Source organism: Trichechus manatus, unplaced genomic scaffold (assembly GCF_000243295.1).
Source record: "Trichechus manatus latirostris isolate Lorelei unplaced genomic scaffold, TriManLat1.0 scaffold00051, whole genome shotgun sequence".
NCBI classification, from domain to species: domain Eukaryota; kingdom Metazoa; phylum Chordata; class Mammalia; order Sirenia; family Trichechidae; genus Trichechus; species Trichechus manatus.
Window position 1 is genome coordinate 4800399 of NW_004443987.1, and position 6561 is coordinate 4806959.

Sequence of the window (6561 nt, forward strand, 5' to 3'; positions counted from 1 at the left end):
TTCTTTTGCCAGTCCATGGTATATTCAATATTCTTTACCAACACCATAACTCAAAGGCATCAATTCTTCTTAGGTCTTCCTTATTCATTGTCCAGCCTCTGCATGCATATGAGGTGATTGAAAACACCATGTCTTGGGTCAGGCGCACCTTAGTCTTCAAGTTGACATCTTTGCTTTTCAACTCTTTAAAGAGGTCTTTTGCAGCAGATTTGCCCAATGCAATGCATCTTTTGATTTCTTGACAGCTGCTTCCATGAGTGTTGTTTGTGGATCCAAGTAAAATTAAATCCTTGATAACTTCAATCTTTTCTCCATTTATCATGATGTTTATTGGTCCAGTTGTGAGGATTTTTGTTTTCTTTATGTTGAGGTGTAATCCATACTGAAGGCTGTGGTCTTTGATCTTCATCAAGAAGTGCTTCAAGTCCTCTTGGCTTTCGGCAAGCAAGGTTGTGTCATCTGCATAATGCAGGTTGTTAAGGAGTCTTCTTCCAATCCTGATGCCCTGTTCTTTTTCATATAGTCTAGCTTCTCAGATTATTTGCTCAGCATACATATTGAATAAGTATGGTGAAAGGATACAACCATGACGCACAACTTTCCTGACTTTAAACCATGCAGTATCCCTTTGTTCTGTTTGAACTACTGCCTCTTGATCTATGTACAGGTTCCTCATGAGAACAATTGTTCTGGAATTCCCATTCTTTGTAATGTTATCCATAATTTGTTATGATCCATACAGTAGAATGCCTTTGCATAGTCAATAAAACACAGGTAAACATCTTTCTGGTATTCTCTGCTTTTAGCCAGGATCCATCTGACATCAGCAATGATATCCCTGGTTCTACAACCTCTTCTGAATCTGGCTTGAATTTCTGGAAGTTCCCTGTTTATGTACTTCTGCAGCTGCTTTTGAATGATATTCAGCAAAATTTTACTTGTGTGTAATATTAATGATATTGTTAGATAATTTCTGCATTCAGTTGGATCATCTTTCTTGGGAATAGGCATAAATATGGATCTCATATACATAAATATATATTTCCCCAAATCTCCTGTTTTTCACGTTAAACATCACACATTTTCAACCACTCCTCATATGAAATGAATTTTAGACACAGTTTTACATTCAGTGTCCTTGCAATTGTTTCTCATGATGTTCAACAGTTGTTTTGAGCAAAAAGAAAGAGGTTATATGGTAAAATAAGTGTGTGAAATATTGGACTAGATATCTTTCCTGCAGAAATTCAGTGATTCTTTGAGAAGTTCGTAAGCATTATATATCTCCAATTGTGGAGCTAGACTCCAATTCCCCTGATTCTCAGTCCAGGCTCTCATTAGTATATTAAATCCATGTTCCTCCCAAACTAAATAAGAGAGAGAGAGAGGATAAATCAACAGCCATTAATCTGGAGACTCTCTGAGATTGGAAATAGGGATTGTTTTTGAGAATGTAGTTTCTAGGTGAGGTGCAGGAGATTGAAAGGTTTTTGAGGAGGTGAATTCATAAGGACTTCTGGGAGTGTGTCCATGAAGAACAGATGTAGTGAAGCATTTGAGGTCATTCACAATGGTAAGTTTTTGAGGAGGTGAATTCAGAAGGACTTCTGGGAGTGTGCCCACGAAGAACAGATGTAGTGAAGCATTTGAGGTCATTCACAATGGTAGGATTGTGAAAGTCTCTGAACTGCTGGCCTTTCTGCTAAGAAGAGGAATTTTAACATAGTGTCTGAAATAATGCCCACTAAGTTTGATCTTACTTTGCTAGCATGCCTATGAGTATGTGTTATTTTACAGTTGCTATTTAAAAACAAAGTTCAATTCCAAAAAGCTACTGCCTTCACTTTCTTTGTCTCTCCATTTTAATCTTACCTCTTCCAGAAAGATTTCCTTATTCTAGTATAATTTAAGAAAGACTCTCACCATCGACTGTGCTAAAACCCAATCTACTGAGTTCTGTACATTACGTATATATACACAATACCTCAATTTTTTTGTCAATTAACTGAATCAACTGGCATTCTACTAGTAAACCCCATATTCTAACAAACCAAACATGGGACCACCACAATGAGTCAGATATTTATTTTTGAGTGCATAAATCTACCTGTGTAGCCTTGGATTTGTCTTTCTCATTTCTCTATCATGATACACTTAAGAGAATGCCTCACCCAAATGTTGTTGTTATCACGAAGTACACCTTTATACATTATTAGTCAAATAAGATAGACTTACAGTTTTTTTATGCATTTGTTATTTTAAATCATGTAGTGCACAACAACTTTAATTATAAATCAAAAAAACTGTAAAACTTGCCTTTATATTTGTTCATGAAATTATCTTTACCTGAGATATTTTTGCTGTGTATAACTTCAAGCTGCTGTTTAGTGTCTTTTCCTTTCAATCTTAAAGATTCCCTTTAACATTTATTGTAGGGCAGATCTGGTCCTAACAAATTCCCTCATCTTTTGTTTACCTGAGAATATCTTAATTTCACCCTTATTTTTGAAGGGCAGTGTTGCCGGGTATAGTATCCTTGGTTGACAGTTCTTTTCTTTCAGCACTTTAAACGTGTCATTCCACTGCCTCTGGCTTCAAGTTTTCTGAGGAGAAATTTTCCCTTAATTTATTCTCTTGATGCTCTTAAGATTATCTCTTTATCTTTTATTTCAAGAGTTTGATTATAAAGTGTCTCAGCATGAATCTCTTTGGTTTTATACTATTTGGAGTTCTTAGAGCATCTTGGATTTGTAGATTTTTTTTTTTAATCATATTTGGGAAGTTTTCCACTATTATTTCTTCAAATATGTTTTCTGCCCCATTTCCTTTGTCTTCTCCTTGTGGGACTCCCATAATGCATGGGTTAGTTCACTTGATAGTGTCCCACAATTCCATTAGGTTTTGCTTACTTTTATTTTTGCTCCTCAGATTCAATAATTTCAAGTGTCCTATCATCATGTTCACTGATTCTCTCTTCTGCCTGCTCAAATATGCTGTTGAGTGCCTCTATTGAATTTATATTTAATTTATTGATTTTTCAACTCCAATAATTCTGTTTGGTTCTTTTTTAGAGTTTCTGTCTCTTTATTGAAATTTCTATTTTTATGCATCATTTTCCTGATTTCCTTTAGTTCGTTTTATGCATTTTCCTTTAGTTCTTTGACCATATTTAATATTGTTTTTTAAAATCTTCTAGTCTGTCCAGTATATGAGCTTTCATAGGGATGATTTTTGTCACTTCATTTTGCTCTTTTGATTGGACCATCATTTCCTGTTTCTTTATGAGAGTTGCAATTGGCTGTTTAGTGATCTTTCCAACCTATTTTTGTAAAGTGTGTATCCCAAGTCTGTTATCTCTGCAATAAGTCAGTGACCTGGTAGATTTCACAAAAAAAAAGAAAAAGAAAGAAAGAGAGAAAAGATGCACCAGCCGTTTAAATTTCTGCCACTGGGAGAAGTCGTTTGTGTAAGAGGGGCAAAACTGCTGCAATGGTCTACACCTATCCCTCAGGGCACCACCAGATGAACTCAAGTGTGCAGAACTGTGAAACTCCAAAATCCGTGTAAGACAAGATCCCTACTGTCTGTCCTGGCACCACTCTTGGAACACAGGCTGCTGTCCCCAATGCTGTGGTGGGGCTGAGGAATGGGGAAATGCTAGCTTGTTGGCACTTGTGGCTTACCTAGGAAGAATAAGCAGCCTGTCCCTTAATTAACCACTTACCTAAAGGTTTACCTGCGCAATCAGTTTCTAGAGTTCCAAAACAGTTTTAATTGCTTTTTCCAATGTAATTGTTATTTTGGTGGAGGGACCAACCTCTGACCTTCCTACTCCACCATTTTGTGTGATGGCACAAATTTTACTTATAAGGAGTAAAAACAGTGGAAATAAGACACGTATACAAATGCCTATAAGGAAAAGTTGATTTCAATAAATACTATAAGAGAGGGTTAAAAAAGTGACACTAAAACTTCAATGGAGGGTTTATCTAGTAGGATCATTCTATCTTTTATTTACTCATCTCTTTAACAAACATGGAGCCCTGGTGGCACAGTGGTTAAGAGCTTGGCTGCTAACCAAAGATCATCAGTTTGAATCCACCAGCTGCTCCTTGGAAATCCTATGAGGCAGTTCTACTCTGTCATATGGGGTCACTATGAGTCAGAACCAACTCAAAGGCAATGGAATTTTTTTTCTTGGTTTTAACAAACATTTATTAAGCACTTGCTATGTTTCAGGTACCACGCTGGGTTTTGAGGATATGTAGATGACTGTTATGGTCTGTGCCCTTGAGAGATTCAGTTGAGTTAGAAAGGCTAGGTAAACAAATTTTAAAAAAATCAAAAAATAACAAATGTAAGAATAGAACTGTGCAAAAGCCACTTTGGGAGAACAAAGGAAAGTCACCTAATCTAGTCTAAGGGTGAGTGAAAGTGGATGTTATGGTGAAGTGACACTTTATGGAAGAAACTTGGTCTGAGGACAGAAGGAGAGAGGGAAATAAAGGTCACTGCAGGAAGGTAAAATGGTTTGTTCAAAGTGACAGAGATGTGAGTAAGTATGATGAATCCAGGAACTGAAAAGAGTTCTACATGCCCAGATTCAAAAATACAAGTGGGGCTTATATAGGACGTGAGACAATAGAGTTGATCAGGTTTAAGATCGTGAAAATCTTTGGACTCTTTCCTGAAAGTAATAGTCAAAAAGGAGTTTTATGACTAGTGAGAAACACAATATTGAAAACAAGTTAGTGTAGTTGAGATTGAGAGGAGAGAGAGAGAAACCAAAAAGAAAATAAGAGGGACATGGTGAAAAAAGTGAAAGCAAGAGATTGAGAAAAAGGAAAGGCTCTAATAACGAGACATTAAAAAGAACAAGTCTCGGAGAATTCCGGCAACATGGCGCTCTAGGCTGAACAAAGCACCACGCCATCCCTCCACAGCAAAGATCCGAAAAACTAAGCCAAACAGAGAAAACAGCAATCCTGAAATCCTAAACATCAAATGAAGAGATAAAGAACTCAGCCAAGCACCAAAAGGAATAAGAAACTGACAGAGAACAGAGAGCGAAGAGACATACATGGAGAGGTCCCCAATCAGCTAATGCAGCACGGATCTGCCATCTTGGACTCCTATCAGAGACCAGCAAATAGGGGGTACGAGAAAGCAGCTTCACAGAGATTCCAGCAGAGACAGAACAACTGGTAACCAGCAATATAGGCTCTCCCGCCCTCCACCGTTTTCACCCCCACTCGGCCTCCTCTGCTTCCCGCAGCCACAGTCTCTTAGCCAGGAAGCACCAGCTGCTTGGATTCTACCCGCTCGCACTGGCTGACTCTCTGGGTGCCATTTGTTGGCTGCTGGTGTTGCTTTTTTCCACTTCTTTTGATTTCTTCCTTACCTCTCACCACCTCCCCCTCCTTTTGCTCAAATACCTGGCTCTGTATGCCATCTTTGCTTCTTCCTGAGGGGCTGTGGAGCTCCGTTCAAGTGCGGAACTGCTTTCCGGTCCATGCTGCCACACTGGTGGGATCCCAGGGCTTTTTTTTTTCTTTGTTTGTTTTGAACTGTTTGTTTGTTTTCTTTTTCTTTTCTCTACTTGGCAGCCCGTTCTGGCCAGGCGGTGCTGTGCAGATTGAGACCTACCCACTTAGCTTGTGCAGATGTGCAGAGGGATCCCTGAGAGCATTTCTTTTTTCGTGGTTGTTTTTTTCCTGTTTTTTTTGGGGGGGGTTTCTTCTTCATTTTTTTTTATTTGTTTTGTTTTCTTTTCCCTCTTTTTTCCTTTTTATCTTTCTTCATTACTCAGTTTCCCATCTCTTTATACCTTCCTTCTCCTTGTGTCCCCTGGATTCCTGGTGTTGAATACCTCTAAACCTCCTAGCCAGGCTGAACTTCAACACCTGGGCACAACTTCCCCAGACCTCATAGCCACACCGGTGGGATCCCTGGGAGTTTTGCTGTTTTTTTTTTTCCTGTCTAATTTTTATTTATTCATTCTTTTCTTTTTTTCTTCTTCTTCCCCATTTTGTTTTTCTCCTTTTCATAGTCTCTCATCTTGCCACTCCAACAGCAAGCTCCCCTAGCACTCTTTTTTGTTTGTTTGTATGTTTTTGGCTCCTATTCCTCTCTCCTCTCTCCCTTACCCATCTTAGCTCCACACATCACAATCTCCCCCTTCCGTCCTGCCTACCTGCACCATGCACTTAACATCACATCACCAAGCAGCACAGGCACGCCCTATCAGAACCTGCCCTGCATTGATTACCAACCTTCCCTGGTGGCTGTAGTAAGTGCCACAAACAACCCATCCCAGCAACTCCTCTTCAGCTAGACCTACCCTTCTGTACCATATCTGAGCAACTGATCTGGCCAATTGGAGAAGGAGAGGAAAAGTATTGTGCCCACAGATGAGCAAATAATAAAGAACACATAGCCCGCATGCTCAGACATAGCCAAATTAAAAAAAAAAAAAGGGATGAAACAAACAATTCTATAATCAATAAACGAGGAAAATAACCACTGAATGCCCCAAAGACGGCAGACAATATCAAAACATTT